The sequence below is a fragment of the Euwallacea similis genome, chromosome 5, assembly GCF_039881205.1.
Source record: "Euwallacea similis isolate ESF13 chromosome 5, ESF131.1, whole genome shotgun sequence".
Lineage (NCBI taxonomy): Eukaryota > Metazoa > Arthropoda > Insecta > Coleoptera > Curculionidae > Euwallacea > Euwallacea similis.
Window position 1 is genome coordinate 7,155,546 of NC_089613.1, and position 21,724 is coordinate 7,177,269.

Sequence of the window (21,724 nt, forward strand, 5' to 3'; positions counted from 1 at the left end):
TCTTCTAATACCAAGGGGTTAATATCGTTGTGTTTAATGGAAGTGCTGGCAACTTTAATCGTAGATTAATTGTTTGTGGTTTTTGTGATTCATATAATCGATTATTTATTTTGACCTTACATCCTGAAGGTAAGACGAGGGATGGTTTTGTTATTGTTTCAACTGTCGCCTGTTGTGGGCATTTAAAACGAAGAATCTGTTGTTCTTGTGGAATTATTATTAAAGAGTTATCCTCTAATTATGTGACAGAAATTTTACTTATGTTAACGGAAATTAGTGGACAGTGATTGATTAAATTTATTGTCTCAAATATGCATGGTTCATTTGAGTTCAATAAATTTTCTGAACATAGGTAAAACTTTTCTGCCTTGGGGCATCTATCTTTGAGATTATACGATTTATAATTAGATTGTAACAAGTACGTGTTAATAGGCACTATTATTTGGTTATTAATTGGTATAGGATAAATATGATAGAGCTTATGTTGCTGGCTTTCTATTAGTGGTATAGCAATGTAAAAGATTATTAAATTATTTTGAATAGTTACATCCGTATGAGCTATCTCATAATAAGATATAAGATGTTCAAATGGAATTCTCTTATCTATAGGGAAATTTTGAATTATATGATGAAGATCTTTATAATTCAGAATGCTATGGTGGAGAACATTTATTTCAGCAAAGTTTATTGCGGTTTGTAGTTATTTTTAATTCATTTATCATTTGGATATTATGTTCTAGATTATCAAGTAAAAGAATCAAGTAAACGGTTGTAGATGTTGACTGTGTCATTTTGGATAAATCATTAATTCGTGTTTGAATTTGTTGTTGATTTATTTTGACTGTATTGAATTGAGCATCAATATCTTTGGTTAATTTTTTCACAATTGTTGGTGTTGCACCGATATCTTGACTTAATGTGTCTTGATTTTCTCTTAGAATTTTAATGTAGTTGTCATATCGTTCGCCATTGTCAGCGTCAAGGGTACCAAATAGGTATTTGTGAGCTTTGCCGATAATATTGACTAAACCGCGCCTAATTCTCATAGGGGTAGTATAATGTTGTATAAAGGTTTTAATAGAATCTGTTCCTTTTAACAGGTTAGTTGTTCGAATAAGTAATTGTTGATAAGATGGAATATTGAGATGTTGTATTGTAGTATTGATTTGTAGTAGGGTTTTTTCCATTGTTTGACTACAATTACGCATGTTTGTGAGATTTACGTGATAATAGACATGATGATAATTTGTTATTACGTAACTCTGGCCTTGATATATTGATAATAGTGGATTTTTGAGTTCTTCTATCGTATACTGGGCTTTGACAAGCAGAGAAACTAGAAATATGAGGAACATCTGAAAATGAAACACAGGTCTTAATATCCTTTGGATGTCTTCGATTGACAAAGGTAGTTTGTTTGTATTTGGGTTCTAATTTCTGTGTTATCTTTTTGGGTGTTTTTAGTAATTGTTGTGTTCCTTCTTGTATTTCGGGGTCATCTTCATGGTTTTTATTTAATTGTGATAAATTTATAGCCTTTTTGATATTTAATTTGGTGTTGATATGATTGTTCAATTCTTGTAATACTTCATTTATTTCATGAATATAATTTGTTTGTAATTGGTTTAAATCTTTTTCAAAATTTAATTGATAATTTAGATTTCCTTTAAGAACTTGAAATGGAGTATATTCATGAGATGTATGAATACTATTATTATAGTTTAATACGGCTAAGTTAACTAATTCTTGAATCGTTTTTGACTTGTGGTATTGTTTTAGTGCTACCAAACTCTCCTGTAAAGTTGAATGAAATCTTTCGATAGGTGAGTTTGAATTTGGGTTATAAGGTGTGGTAAAGTGTAATTCTATCTGGTATGTTAGACAGAGTTCTTGTACCATTACATTTTTAACAGAGTATGCATTGTCTGTTGTGATTTTACTTGGTATTCCATGATGTGCAAATAATTTTATTAAGCTTTGACACACTTCAATAGCATTTTCATTAATTGGGTATGCCGCTGCAAACTTAGAAAAGTTACCAAGGATTGTGAGAAACTTTTGTTTTGCAATTGAGTAAGTGTCCATGTAGATATGTTCAAATGGTTTTGTTCCCGTTGGCGTTGGTTTGAATATTATTTTATGGTGATGTCTTTCGTATTTTACTTTTTGACATATCTCGCATGTACTAATATAGTTTATCACATCTTTTTCTAGACTTGGCCAATAATATTAGGTGTACAACTTTGCTTCCGCCGTTTTTGAATAGATGTATGTAGCGGTAAGTAATGATCGAAATAAATAACCCCATGTGGGCATGCAGGAGCCTTGGGCACCTGTTAACATAACCTCATAAAAATATTAGTCTATTTGTGTCTTCATCATAAAGTTATTCGCAATTGAAAATGTCAGTGTACGAGCCAAATTCTCGTCATTTGCGGGAGGTTTTACTTTTCTGCTTCAATATGAAGAAATCTGCTGCTGAGGCTCATCGAATGCTCTCAGATACTTATGGGGAAGCCACTATTAGTGAAAGGACATGTCGTGAGTGGTTTCAGCGCTTCAAGAACGGTGATTTTCACGTCGAAGACCAACATAGCGGTGGAAGAAAGAAAGTTTTCCAAGATGCGAACTTGGAAGCATTACTTGACGAAGACTCGTGTCAAAGTCAACAAGAATTGGCACAATCATTGGGAGTGACTCAACAAACAATCTCAAAACGCCTCAAAGACATGGGAATGATTCAGAAGCAAGGATATTGGGTGCCGTACGAGTTGAAACCAAGAGATATTGACAGGCGTCTGTTCGCTTGTGAACAGTTGCTTGCAAGGCAAAGACGGAAGGGATTTCTGCATCGTATTGTGACTGGGGACGAGAAATGGGTTCATTACGATAATCCCAAACGCAAAAAGACTTGGGGATATCCCGGCCATGCTTCCACGTCGACGGCCAAACCGTCTATTCATGGTTCCAAAATCATGCTCTGTATTTGGTGGGATCAACTCGGCGTAATATATTATGAGCTGTTACAACCAACTGAAACAATCACAGGTGCTCTTTATCGAACCCAATTAATGCGTTTGAGCCGAGCATTGAAAAAGAAACGGCTGCAATACAACGAGAGACATGATAAAGTGATTTTGCAGCACGATAATGCTCGACCCCATGTTGCGCAAGTGGTCAAGAAATACTTGGAAACATTGAAATGGGAAGTCCTACCCCACCCGCCATATTCTCCTGACCTAGCTCCTTCTGATTATCACTTGTTTCGATCCATGGCACATGGGCTAGCTGACCAACACTTCCGGTCTTATGAAGAAGTAAGAAATTGGATAGAATCGTGGATCGCTTCAAAAGATGTCCAATTTTTTCAACACGGGATTCGTATGCTGCCCGAAAGATGGGAGAAAGTAGTGGCCAGCGATGGACAATACTTTGGATCCTAAAGGTATAATTAGTTTTTTACAATAAAATCGCGAAATTCGGAAAAAAAACGGCGGAAGCAAAGTTGTACACCTAATATCTTTATTTAATGTTGGCGATATTTTCAGTTATTCCTCTATGGGATGTTTTTGTTGTGTGGTATCTTTCGATAATTTCTTTTTGTTCGTCCAATTCTGTTATATCTTCTAGTAATAAGTTTGAGATGAATAATTGGTACGTGTTATTCTTAAATGTTATTTGGAAAATTCGTAGTATGAAAGGTTATAATTCTTTGTCGGGAAAATGCATACAATATAGGGTTGGTGGTAAGTATTCTGTTATTAACGTTTGGATTTCTTCTGTTATGGGTTCTTTGTTAATAAACATGAATATTTTCTTTTTTGTATTAAATAATTGTTTTGTTTGTACATAAGGATGGTCTTTATCTGTCCATTTGAAAATTATTTGATTCGTGTAGGAATTAACACTTTTATTAACATAAGATGCTCCTAATATAGGGTTTTCAGTTGCTGAATGTACAGTAATCGTATCAGAGTTTCTTGTTGATACTTTTTGTTCATTTGATTTTTGATTTTTACTTGTTGATTGTTGAATATTTTTAATAATTTTTTCTTTCTCTTCTAGTGGTTTGATTTGGATATCAGATATTACGTGAATTTTTTGTTTTGGAAAAACTTTCTTTGGTTTCTCGAATAGTTCTTCTTGCGATTCGAAAAAATATTTAATCTTATCAAGCCATAAGTATTGATCTTCGGGATTATTTTCTTTTCTTTTCTCACATATTGCTGACATATGAGTTAATGGTGGTTGAACTTCAATAGGATTTATTTCTTGATCAATTCCTTTTGGAGGTCTTGATAATGCATCAGCATTAGCATTTTGGGTTCCTTTTTTGTAATGTATTGTATAGTCATATTCTTGAATTTTTAGTCTCCATCGTACTAATTTTGAATTTGGTTCTTTAACCCTAGATTACCGGTCACTCGTTAATTTTACGACGCGCGTTTCAAATCGACGATGTTTGGATATTTTCAGCCAATTCAGCAAAACGATATTTTCAGTACCCTCTTAATTAGTGTTTACCTAGACAGTGATGTGTGCGAATGCGCTTTGTTTTACGCAGTGACGGATTTTTTGCTGAATTATCGTAGTTTTGACGATAGTCCGGTATTAACGTATGACGATTTCCAAATCAGCTGTACACATTTAGAATTTTGTGGTAAGGTAAAATATTGTCTTAGGTTGTGTTTTTTTATAATATTTTTTTAGCAAAATGGCATCGCGAAAATCATTGACTAAAGTGCAATTGACGGAGGAGATAAAGCGAATTATGAATGGAGAAGACAGTGATCCAAATCCTTTTGAGGAAAGTGGAAGTGACTGGGAGGAAGACAATTTAGAGCTGGAAGCACCTAACTCGGATGCGTCAGATGATGAATTTGATGTAGCAGTTGTTTCATTACAACCCAAGTCACCAAATACTTTACAAGAAAACTGTCAAAAAGAAGGTGAAGAAGTTATGGTTGAGACCAGTTCAAATCAATCGCAACCTACAAAGTCTGGAATAAACAGCTACATAATTAAACCCAAGAAAATGAAGTTGCTTGGAAAGAATGGTCATAGGTGGTCTGCAAAATTGCCGGTCAGAGGACGAAGGACAACATCTAGAAACATTATACATTTTTTATCAGGTCCTAAAGGCCAAGCAAGGCAGTTTAATAATGTAGAAGACTGTTTTTTACATTTTTTTTCTGAAAACATAATTGACATTGTTGTTAAACACACCAATAAAGAAATCTCTAGGCAGGCGAAACACTATAAATGTCATTCTAATGTATCTAAAATTACAAAAGAAGAACTAAAAGGCTTGTTTTCAATTTTGATCCTTTCCGCTGCGAAGAAGGATAATCATTTGTCTGCCAAACATATGTTTGACTCCAATATTTCCGGTAGATTTTATCGAGCCTGCATGAGTTGTGATCGCTTCAACTTTCTAGTGAATTGTCTTAGATTCGATTCCAAGGAAACAAGACAAGAAAGGAAAACTCTTGATCCTTTCGCGCATATTCGGGAAATATGGGATATGTTTATGGAGACTTGCAGAACTTCATATGCGCCATCATCCTATTTAACAATTGACGAACAGCTTTTAGGATTTCGTGGACGTTGCCCATTCAAGATGTACATCCCCAACAAGCCGGCCAAATATGGCATCAAAATTGTGATGGTGTGTGATTCATCAACAAAATATATGATAGATGCAAGTCCTTATTTGGGAAAAAAAACACCGACTAATGGATTACCGCTTGCTGAATACTACGTAAAGAAGCTCACAAAGTCGGTCCATGGTAGCAATAGAAATGTTACCATGGACAACTGGTTTACTTCAGTTAGTTTAGCTGATCAATTGTTGAAGGATCCGTATAAAATAACAATTATAGGAACACTACGTAAAAACAAAAGAGAAATTCCTCCAGAATTGTTGGATCTAGAGAATCGTAACACAAACACTTCAATGTTCTGTTTTGATCAGCAAAAAACTCTGCTGTCTTACATGCCAAAAAAAAAAAAAGTAGTTTTGTTACTTTCAACTATGCATCAGGGTGCAGAAATCATAGAAGGAACACACAAACCAGCAATTATACAAAATTACAACGAGACAAAAGCCGGAGTAGATACATTTGACCAAATGTGTTCCAACATCAATTGTAACAGAAAAACCAAAAGATGGCCTTTATGTGTGTTTTATGGGATGCTAAATATGGCCTCTATCAACTCATATGTTCTGTATTGTTCCAATATGTTGAAGAAAGGCCAAAAACCAGTTTCACGCTACCAGTTCATGATAGATTTGAGCTACAGCCTTGCTGAACCATGGATGAGACAAAGAATTAGTACCAAAACTTTGCGTCGCGATATTCGTGCAGATATTAGCGCCATTCTTAATATTCCTGCAATTTCTGTGGAGCCTGAACTGGGTAAGCCTCAACAAAAAAAAAGGAAAATGTGTTTTTACTGTTCAAGCAAAAGACGACGTATGACGACCGTTTACTGCAATACATGTAGTCAACCAATTTGTGGTGAACACCGAGGGAATGTTTGCAGAAATTGTGCTGCAAATTAACATTAAATTTGTTTATATGACATAAAGAGAGTTTTTTTGAGTTTTATAGATTTTTTTTGAATAAAGATTTAGGCCATATCACAGTTTTTGTTTAAGATCGTAAAATTTACGACAGTCCGGTAATCACGTTTGGTGACAACACTCCGGTATTCTAGGGTTAAGTGAGAAAAGCCATTGTAATGGTTTATGATCAGTTACAATTATGAATTTTCGTCCGAACAAGTATGGTTGAAAATATTTTGTTGCCCATACTATTGCTAACAATTCTTTTTCTATTGTGGAATAGTTGCTTTCTGTAGTACTTAGAGTCCTGCTTCCATAGGCAATTGGTAAATCACTTCCTACTATTCCTTGTGATAATACTGCACCTATAGCATAATTTGATGCGTCTGTTGTTAAAATAAAAGGTTTCGAGAAATCTGGGTATTGTAACAGAGGGCTATTTGTTAAAATGTTTTTACATAGATTGAAAGATTCGATAAATGCTTTGTCGTGAATTATTTTCGTATTTTTCTTTAGACAACTGGTCATTGGCTTTGTTATTTTTGTGAGGTTTTTTATGAATTTTCGATAATAACCAATTAATCCAAGGAATGATTTTATTTCTTTCTGTGTAGTTGGTAATTTGAAATTTTTTATTGCTTCGATTTTATTTTTATTTGGTTTCATTCCTTCGGGTATTATTATGTGTCTAAGGAATTCAACATCTTTCTTTAGAAATTCACATTTGTCTAATTGGATTTTCATGTTGTACTCAATTAAACGGTTGAGAACTGTTTTTAGTGAATTTAAATGTTCTTGAAGACTTGTTAAATAAATTACAATATCATCCATATAAACAAGACATATTTTTCCTTGTAATCCACGGAGAATATTATCCATTGCCCTTTGAAAGGTTGCTGGTGCGTTTTTCAAACCAAAGGGCATACGATTAAATTCGTAGTGTCCATTTTCAACATTAAAGGCTGTTTTTGCTTTGCTTTTAGGGTCCATTTCAATCTGGTGAAAGCCACTTGCTAAGTATAATGTTGTGAAATATTGACTTCTTCCTAATTTATCTACTATTTCTGTAATGTTTGGTAATGGGTATTTATCATCAATAGTTTTTTCATTAAGCTTCCTATAGTCTACTACTAGTCTCCATTTTTGTTTTCCTGAAGCATCTAGTTTTTTTGATACTATCCAAATTGGGGAACTCCATGGGGAATTTAATGGTATTATTATTTTGTCATTTAACATTTGTGTAATTTGTTTTTGTACTTCTTCCTTATGGACATATGGGTATCTATAGCTTTTAGTATAGACAGAAATTTCGTCTGTGGTTCAAATTACATGTTTAACGTTATTTGAAAAGGTCAAAGGATCTTTGGGTTTGTGTAACACTTTTTGGCATGATTTAATTATTTGGAATAGACCTTTTATTTCTTCTTTGTTCAGATGGTCATATCTGAGTAATTGTGATATTTCTTTATCATTGATTTTATCTTTTTCTTTTAGTATTGGATTTTGTTTATTTTGTTTCTCTTCAAAATCAATTATTTCATAATTATTGATTTCGATTTGTTCCATTGGTAGGTAATTTTGTGAATTACATTGTAATGCAATTCTTTTTCGAAATGATTAGTAATGTCAATATTATAACGATTATTTTTTATTTGTATTAGGGTTGTTGGATACTCAATCGTTTCATATATTGAGGTATTGTCCAGTTGGTATTGTTAGGTAGGATTGTTTTAAATGAGACTTGTTTAATCGTTTTACTGGGAATTTCTATTTTAAATTCATCAAAGTTGGTTCTGAATTCAAAAGGTATTCTTAAATACTCGTTTTTTAATTGTTTATTTTTTAAATCGATAGCCAATTTTAAATTTCTCATATCTTTTTTTCCTAATATGCCATCGTAGTAGTCATGAAAAGGATAATGTATGAATTCTATTGGTTTAGATATTCCGTAACAAGAGAATATTGGAATTTTTGCTTTTGCATTTGTTGTGTGCAAACTATTAATAAACGTAGCATGTTTTATTTGCAAATGTATTAAAGAAATGAGTATTCCGCCAAAACTAAAGGAAATGAGTATAATGTTACCTTAACAAAAGTTGAAGACGATTAAAATCTCAACAATATAGGATTCGTAAATATAGGGTGTCCCATTTAAAAATTCTAAGAAAAATGAATTTGAATATTCCCAACTTGCAGGGCCTGTAGAAAGTATTCTGAATAAGAAACCGACTTATTCGTTGAACAAGGCACTTAAGCATCCCTTTGTCTTCTATTGTGTCAGTTTTTATTAAAATAATTAACGTGCTTTGAAAATTATAGCCCATGTTATGGAACCATGTTTTGCTTCAAATTTAAACATTTTTCGATATAAGCAGACAACGTCCCAATTTAATTTAAAATTAATTACCCTAGCATGGAGATAATTTTACGAGGAATCCAAATATATAATAATATATAGGGGGTTTCGTTAAATAAAATGAATAAATATTTTGACCCGTCTTTATGCAACACCCTATATGGTAAAAAATATTTTTAAAATGTAGGCTGCATGTTCACGTATAACTTTTATACGAACAGTTTTTTTATAAATTTTGTAAAATAAGGAAGATATGGTACTTTGTCACAATATTGCGCCACCCTGTATAAGTATTATTTAGGCGAGTAAAATAGGATTTAGTTAGTAAATAATGAATTTTGTAAAAAAGTTTTGCTAAAAAAATTTAGGAACTTTAAAACTGATATTAAAAATAATCTACTTAAATCTAATTTGGTTGGATCTAATTGAATTATTTAAAATGAATATGTGGGAGAGCGCTAGATATATTCACCTTTTAAGAGGGTATTTTTATCATATCTACTAATTTTTTTGGTAATTGTTACATGTCATTGTTCTTAGAAGGGTAAAAGATAATAAAAGGTAAGATAAAAAATCCAGATCCGTATTTAAAAAAATTAAGTTGATGATGGTTGCTCAATGATGAAACGTCGGATTTGAAATTTCACAACACCATCTTGTAGGGAAGAAAAAATGGCAATAATGAACTAACATCTGTTTTGGAATATTTTTTCAAACAAAGTCAAGAATAAATAAAAATGATATAGCAAAATTTCGATTTTTTCTGGATATCTCCGAAAGTATTCGGAATTTTTCCACATACGAAGTAGCATTTTGTTGAGCACTAAATTGCGCAAATTTGCCCCAATTTAAGCGACCTCGTATCTCTTATAGTTTCTGAGATCCCAATGATACGCCTCGAATTTGGACCACCCTTTATATACGACAGTCAATCAATTAGTCAAGGCAAATATTATCCTAAGACGACATTTTCAAAAAGAATTAAGACCATAATAATTGATGTTCATGGCTTTTACCTAGGCCTTGATGACGACGAATATCACCCAAAAGAACGAGCCATCCAAGAAGGCGAATGAACTAGCCACTATACAGGGTGTTAAAGTATGTGCAATAAATAAAAAATAAAAAAGTTGATATAAACCTAGGTCCGAAAATGTTTCTTTCTCAAGATACAGGGTGTTACACTAAAAAAAGTTTTTTCGTAATATTTTAAATATCCTTTACCCAATTTTATTATAATTTCGCAGTGCTATTAATAGTGTTAAGGGGCTAATTTAGCCCCAACTTAATTAAATTTATTAAATCCAATGGCGTCTTGAGCGGCATCAGATAAATAAATAAAATAATTAAGGGTTGCCTTGGAAAACGATTGCAACATTAGGTGAACAACTTGACAGTTGTTGTTATCATGTTAATATTTATAAGCTATTAATTTATAATTTTTATAAAAATTGTTTTTGGTAGTTATTTTTCGAATTACTTCTTGTCCAATATGATTCAATTTACTAATAGTAGAATGGCAGATATGTATTTTTGTTATACAGGGTGTTACAAATTAGTAGGCCAATCCGTTAACCACGGATTCTTTGAGTGAAAATAAGTAGACTTTCCTTATGCGACTTTTTTTTAGCGTTTTATACTCACTATACAGAGTGTTAAAGTTATTAAAAAATTAATTTATTTGGTTAATAACTTCGTTACTTCTTATCGTATTTTAATGAAATTTTGTAGTGATGCACAGTTCGATGAGGCGTTCTTTTCCTATAATTTAGGTAAAAAAAATTTAAATCGGAGAAGAGAAATTGGGGGTCAGGGACACGTCCCTCTCCCAAACTTTTTTTTTTGCGCGAGCTAATGGTGAACGTGTTTAATTTTTTAAACTAAATATTCTTTTATTTTAATTTTTTCATTCTTGTAAAATTTTGATTTACCGCTTACTTTAGAAGATATTCCAGCATATTGCCTTTCAATACACCGTAACTATTTTTCGTTTAGTATATCGGAAACGTATCTTTAAATACACGATATATTGTCACATACTTATCTTAAATGTTATAAGTAAAACAGACCTTTTCTTAAGTATTTCTTCTAGATTTTATTCAATTTTATGTAAATTGAGAAATTTCAGCAAACGGACAACGATTTTGGAAAGTTAAAAATAAATAATAATACCACAACTAAATGGACTGAACGAATCTAAATTAAATGTTCAATGTAATTGCCCTCTTCTTCAATACACATCCGAGCTCTTTTTATTACTGAGATACGAATATTTTGAAAAATTTGTGGTTTCAACTTAAATTGTTCTGCGCCTTTTATGATTCTTTCTCGTAAATGTTGTTCATTTAATATCGGAACCATATAAACGAAATCTTCCATAAATCCCCAAAAACAAAAATCTAATGGATTGAGATCGGGAGAACGAGCTGGCCAATGAATAGGTGTTTGTCCCTCCAGCGATTATTAAAAACCATGTTTAGATGGTTCCTAACATTTCGACCGTAATGTGGTGCAGCACCATCCAACTGAAACCACATATTTTGACGCACATTTAAGGGCAAATCATCTAGTAAATCTCTAAATGAATTTAAAAAAAAAATAGAAATTGTTCAGCATTTAATCGCGGAGGCATGAAAACCGGGCCTAAGAGAAAATTGTCAACTATTCCTGCCCAGACATTTAAACGAAAATTTACTTGATGATTTCTCTCTACAATAGTTTTTGGATTATCTTCTGCCCATACGTGGGTATTGTGCATATTCGTAAATCCATTACGCGTAAATGTGGCTTCATCCGAAAATAAAATAAATCTAAGAAACCTAACGTCATGGTTATTCTGCTGGCAAAGCCAATTACAAAAAGTAACTTTTGCTAAAAAGTCTGGTAGTAGAAGCGCATGGACTTTCTGAACATGATATGGGTATAATAAATTTTGTCTTAAAACTCTATGGATATCAACACAGTTAACGTGTACATTTTCGTTCATCCCATTTATTTCTGTAGCCATTAGTCTAGTACTTTTGCTCGGGATTGCTTCCGCTATTTAAAGAATATGTTCTTCTTGATTTGGTTGTAGCTTACGAGGTCGTCCACATTGCCCTGTCCTCTGTTGCTTAAGTTTTCCCGATTCCCTCAAACGATTAATTAAATTGGAGAAGAATTTTCTTTTTGGATGGTACCGATTAGGAAATGTATCTTCATAACATCTAGCCGCTAAACTAGCATTAGAACTGCATTTTCCTATAAATGAAAAATCATTTACCACTATATCAAAAATTATTACTATTGCTAATTTTATTGTGTTGGCTACATACCCATTATTAAGACCATATCGGTCATTTCCGAAAATGATAAAAATCCTTCCCGATTAGCCATTTGCCTTTGTAACGTTAGTATAAATGTAAGAATATAAATTTATTTTCAAGAAAGATTAAAAGTTACTCTGGATATTGTTTAATAAATAAAAGCTAATCGTTGCCTTGGTAACCTGACTTATCATCACAGATATCTACTAGATTTTTCAATAGTAACGCAACGTACATTTTGTACCGGAATAAATGATCGATACGTTCCCGATATACATAAATGAAAAATGGGTACCATGTATTGAGAGGCAATATGCTGCAATATCTTCTAAAGTAAGCGGTAAATCAAAATTTTACAAGAATGAAAAAATTAAAATAAAAGAATATTTAGTTTAAAAAATTAAACACGTTCACCATTGGCGCGCGCAAAAAAAGTTTGGGGGGGAGACGTGTCCATGACCCCCAATTTCTCTTCTCCGGTTTAAATTTTTTTTACCTAAATTATAAGAAAAGAACCCCTCATCGAACTGTGCATCACTACAAAATTTCATTAAAATACGATAAGAAGTACCGAAGTTATTAACCAAATAAATTAATTTTTTAATAACTTTAACACTCTGTATAGTGAGTATAAAACGCCAAAGAAAAAAGTCGCATAAGGAAAGTCGACTTATTTTCTCTCAAAGAATCTGTGGTTAGCAGATTGGCCTACTAATTTGTAACACCCTGTAGAATGACTCGTGGAAACTCTAATGCTGCAAGACGCATTTATCATAAAACATTTCTTCAGCATGTAGTACCTAATGGAAGAACTTTTGTAGGTCTCCATGTACAATTTTTTGAAACAGGAAGATTTATTGTATAACAAAAGATCGACGACAATCGCGTATCAACCTTGGTACAGATAAGACGTGTTCAGTTCGAATATTTACAAATAATTTTATCACGACACATTCCGAAGAAACAGTTAAAGAATTCAGAAAATAACAATAGCAATTTCATCGCGTGATAGAAATATACAGGAGAACTTTAAAAAGAAGAATGTACCTTGGAAGCTCACAAGAGTCCGAATCGGACCAGACTTCCCGAGAGGATACCTTTCAAAAGCCAAGAACGAGGAAAAGGAGTAGAAAGCCTAATTCTACTCCCACTACGCCTACATCCCCGACAAGTAACACAAAACGACCTGCACTCGAACAACCAACATTAATTAAAAAACCTACAGCTAAACCAACAACACCAACTACCACAGCAGGAACACAGCACCCGTCATTCAATCAACAGACATCATTTCTACCCACCTTCACGACGATTTCAAGTATCGTAACCACCACAAGAGTCGAATTTACTTTTAAATGGGAAGAACTTTACCCCAACAATCAAAATATTATCATTAAACGGTGGGAAGGCTTCCTGGTAAAAACCAACGATGAAATCAAAACCAACCAAACACTGAAAGCGTTCATCAAAAAGAAAGAAGTAGCATCCTTTAAACTGCACCACAATAAAGATCCTACAAAAGGAGCGAGGACAAATCGCCCAATATCTCCCTTGTACTCAGTAGTAGCCACAGGGGTAGACCTGGATATCACCAATGAAATGTTTCTAAAACACCTGGAAAAACTCAATCTCCAAGTTAGGTTCTGCAAAAGGATTATATGAAGGCAGAGGGGTACGCCAACATTCATGATGAAATTAATTACGGGAGATTTAACAACCTACGAAAAATTAATGAATAACCGTACCGTCCACTTCTTGGACAGAGTATTTAGAATTGTGAAAAGTAGACCTCTCCCAACCCCATGCAGCCAATGTAATCTTTTGACTACCGGACGGAAGACTGTAAACAGCCAACGAGATGCAACAAGTGCCAAAGACCATACACAACGACGTCCTGCAAGTCACCACTCTCCATAAAATGCACCGCTTGTAAAACAGAAGTTAAATTATTTGAGAATTTGCCTTGCTCTCTAAGAAAAGAGAAAACTTTTGAAAAAGTCTTATGGTTGAGACACCTTCTATCAAAAAATATTCGTGAATATTCCGCAGCCGCAGCACGTCCACTTCCATTGCAAAATCCGTAAATAAATACCATATCGGCATATTCCGAATTCGCAAAACTGTAAGGCATTTTGCAATTTCTAATAATACGCTTGGTAAAAGAAGAGAGAAATAAAAAAAATTATAGAAAGTTTTTTTTTTTTATTGAAATAAAATAGAATCAACTAAATGTATCTATGCAAAAGTATTTTAACAGTCAATTGTTGTAAACAAAGAATTAGTATTTGTCAGGGTATCAAGGCCTACTCACATGAAATCTGAAAAAAAGAGTTTTATTATTTCTTTTAGTAATCTTTTAATCTAATTTAATTAGTATAGATTAACTAAAAAGTAATTTCAACTTTATTTGGACATGCTTGTAATTAAGATTCTTGTAATTATGATAAAAAATTTAAATTATCAGGCATTTAATTAATTTGACCAACAAAGGGAGAGGTGCAACACAAAAACTAGATGTGAAGATGTTTCTACTATATCATGATCTAAATAACTACATATGCATTTTTTTGAAAAATACACAGGGTGTTTTATTTTTAAGGAAATATAAAAAAATCGCTTATAATAATCCGGAACTGGAGATTCGGTGTAGGACTGCCAAAGTGTAAACATCTTTGATAGTGCTATCCCGGTGTGTTTTTTTTTACGCTGCCGGCGATAAGGAAATACGAGTGCTCCTAACATTTATTCAGATTTTACAACGTTATAGGCAAAAATGCCCAATAGCTTAGTAACTTACCAAGAAGCATAGCAAGATGCCTAACCCAGATAGGGATGTCTTTGTCTACAAGGACTCCCAAACAATGAAGATAACCCCAACAGCCAAACAAACTCCTACTGTAAGTAAAAATAAATTGCCAAATAGTGAAAACCATATGTCCTATTCGTCAATAACGAAAACTATTCCAAAACCTGTATTTCCAAAAAAAGACCAAGCCATAGTACTACATGCTGAACCCACTCTCAAATTATTTAACTACGTAAAAGCAATAGGAGAACTAATTGGTCCAAAAAATATCACGTTTGCCTCAAGAATATCCAATAATAGAGTCTGCATCTATCTACAGAATAGTACTATGGTGGATCAACTTCTGAGCACTCACCAAACAATCAACATTGAGGGAATACAAATGAACATCCGTACACTAATTTCCCCAACAAAAAGAATAGTAATCTCTAACGTCAGTCCAAACATCCCGCACGAACTGGTGGAGGCCTCTCTGAAAAACATCGGATTAAATTTGACATCCCCAATTTCCTTCCTGAAGGCGGGTATACCTGGAGATGAATACAACCATATTCTAAGTTTCCGCAGGCAACTATATATCCTACCAAGTTCGGAGGACTTTGAATTGCAAACATCCATAATCCTGCAACACGATGGCAATGAATACAGAATTTTTGTATCAACCGACAAAATGGAATGCTTTATTTGCAAACAAACCGGACACATCACGGCGAACTGCCCAATTCCCACAACACTCTCAGAAAATATCATTGCGCAGCCAATCACCCAATCTAATGATCCACAGTTTTCACTCAATAACAGTCCTGCTCATTATCCAAAACGGCAACACTCAGACACACTTTCATCAATAAAGCAGCAACCAGGATCGCTAATAGAAATAACTATGCCGCCCCCAACTACGAAATCAGGACCAGCCAAAAAGAAAAAACGAAAAATCTCATCAACGCCAGACCCACTATCAGAAAACACAAAAAAAATAATTGAAGAGAGATATCAGGAAGAACCCGATAATTTTGTACTACCAATAGACAACTTCATAGCTTTTCTCGAAAATTCATTCGAAGGAAATGACCCTTATACTGAGGCAACAAAATTCATAAGTGACATAAAGGCACTACTGGAGAATATCTACAATCTGTATCCTCATCTGCAAGAACGATCCATCAAAAATAGACTTACAAGACTGCACAAAAAGATCAAAACGCGTCTATTATCGGAAGAAGTGGAAATCGAAAGCATATCCGAATCTTCAGATGGAGAAGAATCCTTTTCGGACTGCTCCCAACAGACTAATAACACCTCATATTAAAAATTTCGTCTTCAAACTTATACAATGGAACTGTGACGGATTCTATCCGCACCTTACTAGAATTCAAGAATTAATCATCGATCATCTCCCAGATATTCTTTGCCTGCAAGAAACTAACTTTAAAGAATCACACAAAAAATTTCTAAAACAATATCAAGGATATCATCAAATACGCAAAGACTGCACTCGAGCCAGTAGAGGTACATCAATTTTTATTTCTAATGAAGAATACTCAGAACTCCTACCTCTAAACACCGAACTAGAAACTGTTGTTGTCAGCGTGTGGTGCCCAACAAAAACAACAATATGTAACATCTATATTCCCCCCAACTACTCCCTCAAAGAGTCTGATATCATCGGCATCATCAAACAACTCCCGAAACCTTTCATAATTGTTGGAGACTTCAATGCTCACAATAAAATGTGGGGATCTGAGAAAACGTTTGGCAGAGGACAGATCATTGAGAATGTACTGGATGTCTCTAATATTCATCTTCTGAATACCGGTCATCCCACACACTTCAACGTTTCATCAGGAGCATCCTCCTTAATTGACTTGAGTTTCACTGACTTAAATATCGCAACACAATAAACCTGGCAGACACTAAACAGCCTCTATGACAGTGACCACTTCCCCATAGTGATCTCCAATAACGTTAACTCTGAAACTTATATGTCTATTAGATGGAAATTAACCGGGGTAGATTGGACTATCTTTGAGAAGGAAACGAGAGTTCTAAGTGATCAACTAATCCTCTCCGGGGATATTAACGAAGCCACCAAACAACTATTAGACACTATTCTACTCGCAGCTAACAAGTGTATAGAAAAGAAGAAAATAGACCCGACAAAAAAGACACTCCCATGGTGGAATGATGCTTGTAAATCCGCAGTCAAAGACTGTAAAAAGGCACTTAACTGCTACAGGCGTACTAGGGAAATGACTGACTATATAAATTTCAAAAAGCTTAAAGCTAAAACCAAAAGAGTCTTGAACGAAAGTAAAGCGCAGTCATGGAACAACTTCGTAAACACCATCTTTTCGGACACCCCTCCTTAACAAGTATAGAAGAAAATCAAACAAATAAGAGGGCAGCAGACTAATCATAAAATAAATTGCATTAACTATGACAATCACATTATCACCGATAGCCAAACAATTGCCAACATACTAGCAAAAATCTTTCAGGAAAAATCCAATACCACACCAATCCCAGTGGTAGCAATACCCCCGCAGCAAAAGATACCATTACGCTCAGACATACTGAACTTGTCCTTCTCTTTCGAGGAACTATTACATGCGCTATCCACATGTAAGAACTCGGCTGCTGGACCGGATGACATTCCATTCATTTTCTTGAAGAACATCTCTTCTTCTGCACTGGGCAAGCTGCTAGAACTGTACAACAAGATCTGGACAAGCCATACATTCCCATCAATATAGAGAGAAACCATAATCTTGCCGTGAAGAAAAATGACACATTCAAAACATCAAAGCCGCCTGCCTTAATTGCATGAAAATCCTTAAAATCCTATCAAACCAGCAATGGGGGAGTGACGAAGCAACACTTCTTAGAATCTACCGAGCTCTAATCCGGTCAAAACTGGATTATGGCAGCGTCGCATATTCATCCGCAAGCAAATCCACACTCAAAACGCTGGACCCAATTCAAAACACTGCCCTCAGACTTTCCCTGGGTGCATTTCGATCCAGCCCAACTCACTCACTCTGCACTGAAGCTCACGAACTACCCCTCTCGCTCAGAAGACAACAACTGGCGTTGGCATACTATGTCCGAATCATAACATGCCCAAATAACCCGACTTCCAGACTCTTTAATATGTTAACACCATTGGAACCCACCGGCAAACACCCACTTTCTGTTCCTCAAATACTGTGTGGCCTATTGGAGGATGTCGAATACCAATCAACAAATGATAGCTATCTCCCAATGACTCCCCCTTGGACGAAAATCATCCCATATATTCACCAATCCTTTTTACACCATGGCAAACAAGAAACATCATCTTCTGTCATCAATCAATGCTTTATGCAAAGCATGCATACAATCAATCCCAATATCACCATCTTCACTGACGCCTCGAAAAATGAACAAGGACTGGGCTGTGCGGCCATAAAAGCAAATAACACACTATGGACTTCCACCCTGCCCAAATACTGTAGCATCCATACCGGAGAACTCTATGCAATTCTTCAGGCCTTAAAAACTGTAAATGATACAGGTCAAGTAATAGGTATTTGTACAGACTCCTTGTCGGCTCTGCATTCCATCAAGAACCCATACTCTACCAACCGCCTGGTGCAAGAAATCCATGACATATGTCAAGTCCTCAACACAAATCACAACAAAATCCATATAATCTGGATCCCATCTCACAGAAACATCCCTGGAAATGAACAAGCTGACCTAGCTGCGAAAGATGCGATCGACAGAAAATCACCAACAGCTGAAATAACACTCCATGGAGATCTAATGCGTCACTTCAAACAATCAACTAGAACCAAATGGCTGGACACCTGGAATCAATCGAACTCAAAACTGGCACGGTCAGGAACCGCAAGATCATCACCCAACAACCCACCGCTAAACAGGAAAGACACCATAATCATCAGAAGGCTTCGAATAGAAAAACACCAAAGTAACATACGGCTTCCTTATGGCGAGAGAGACGCCCCCTAACTGCATAACCTGTAATACTCCACTATCATGTGAGCACATCTTGATAACTTGCCCCCAATATAGCCAAAGCCGAACTCTACATAGAATAAAACCAGACCTACGGGAGAATCTCAGTGTGATAGAAAATCAAAGAAATGTCATTGACTTCCTAAAAGATATCGATATATATAATTGTATATAGTGTAATTTACTGATTATATAAAACATTGTACCGAGTGCCAATGACCAATGCAGTCGAGGCACTATAATATTAAATTTAAAAAAAAATCCGGAACTGGAATTTTTCAATTCTTGTTATTAGAAGTTTTTAGGCATAGACAGTAACATAAACTTACCAAATTTTGAGAAAATATCTCAAGCCATAAGAAAGATATAAACAAAAGAAGATTTGGATCATACACTGTATCTTCGTTGTTAATATCCTAAGAGAAAATTTTAATAGTCAATTTGGCTCACAGCAGAACCCTCCATCCAACATTAAAGTTTGTCCTTTTAGATCCCAATCGCTTTGTATATACAGGATGTTAGTAAAATAACTTTCATAAATGTAACCAGTGATTAAGAACATAATTTTAAATAAAAAAGTCCCCTTTACAACAGGTATGGAAAACCTAATAGTTTTTTCAAAAAAAATGTCAAAGTTGGTAACCGGAAAGCTATGATAAGGTTTAAAATTTGAATAAAATGTGAAAAAATGTACTTGGCATATGTTGGTTGTGTAACAAAAAACTTAAAATTATTCAACAATAACTTTGCTAAAAGCAATTGAAAATTTAATTAATAATTTAAGCGGTAAAAAAAAACGTAAGCGGCAACGTCGCAGTGAACGTGACCGAGAAATAAGTTTGTTTTTGTTATGGTTATTCTTTATGGTCTTTATGAGGGTCGCTCGCCCACATTGAGGGTGAAGTGATAAGGAATTGGAATGCGCAGCAAACAAATTGACTTAGTACCTCAATAGTATATGAGTTATGTAACCATCTGCGTCATATGGTCATCTGTACTTTATCCCATTTTATGTGACATATGATGTTGGGCAAAGACGCCATGGACATGTGGAACCCACTAGGGACCATCGAGAAGGGTGTTGAGGTTCCTTCGATAAACGAAAACCACGAAAACAACAATTTGGTTTACGAAAGTGGACTGTATTAAATTTCACTTATATAAATAATAGTAAAGCATTGGTCTAAGTATGAAGTGGGAGTTTGCTTAGTTGGGAAGATTACGAGTTACGTTTACGATCACATGTCTAGAGCGAGCACTGGTCAAAGAGAGCAAAATTACTGCGATCATCCCTTAAGTACTAAACCCGAGGAACTCCACCCAGGGGCGCACCAATACCAGAAGCCATTGCGGGTAATGGTCGCGCCTAAGGTCATAAAATCGCCGCCATCTGGCAAATACCTATACAAGTCGCTTTCATTGAAGTATTGCGATCCGCCGAATTGCGGATTGCGGCAAAGGTCCAATTTAGAAAGCTTCCTTTGACTAGTAGCGTATTTCCCAGCCATAAAGAGCCCTTCGATATGGCCTGATGGGTACAATGGTCTGGCGCCCAGATGGAATCCTTCAAATACGTATCGATGCCCATGGGCGTAACTTAAGGGATGAAAGTACAAAACAAATTAACTAAGCAAACTACGCCAAGAAACAATAACCTAAAGTCCTTAACAAAGGGACAAGACAAAAACCACCTTTATTTTTCAACTTTGTCATGGACTGTATGCCCTTCCATACTTTTAATATTTTAGTGTGATTTCGGTCTCATTGAATGCATCTTCTGTCGGTACATGCAACAGATTATCCGCAAAGTTAATTTGAGCGAGCTTTAAGTGATTTTATTCTGACTTATTAACAATACCTAAGTGACAATGTATTCTGTACATAAGTATCATGACATATTTTTTATCTATGGAGAGGCGTTACAAAATTCTGAAGAAGCTAGGCACATTTACGGTAATCGTTATCCAAAAAGAAAACTTCTAGCTAGACACACATTTGTGCGAGTTTCCCAAAATTTTCTGGATACAGGAAGCGTTATTCCTTCATATCAAGGACACGAGGCCGACAGAGAGAAGTTGGTTCTGAAGCCGAAAAACAAATTTTAAACCTTGTTCAAAAGAGTACAACAAGGAGTACCCGGAATAAAGCATGTATGAACTCAAATGGTGAACATTTAGAATATTTAATGTAGCAAAAACAATATTTTATATTTTTGAGTGTGATGTGAGTGGTGTAAAATGTGTAACGTGTCAAGCTAATTAAAGCTGATAACAATAATTTCAAGGTAAATGGCTTTTTAAAGTAATAAAATAAGAATCACATCATTTTTAAATTTCATGAATTTAGTACATTTTGTTAATTATGTACTGTAAAATCTACCAAACCAAAAACAAAAAAGCAAATCCTCTTCATACGGCTACTTAAGTAGGTATGGAAATGAAATAAATACGAGACGACGTTGCCAATTCTCACAAAATGTTTTTTTGATTTTCCGGGGAGATGGTTGTATTTACGACCCCTCTTCTAAGGAATTTTTTTGTTCAAAATGATGTTCTTAGTCACTGGTTAAATTTATGAAAGTTATTTCACTAACACCCTGTATATTAATGATCGACATGCTTACGCCTCCCATACTGAACCCCATCAGAACTAACTAAGACAAACAGTTACAA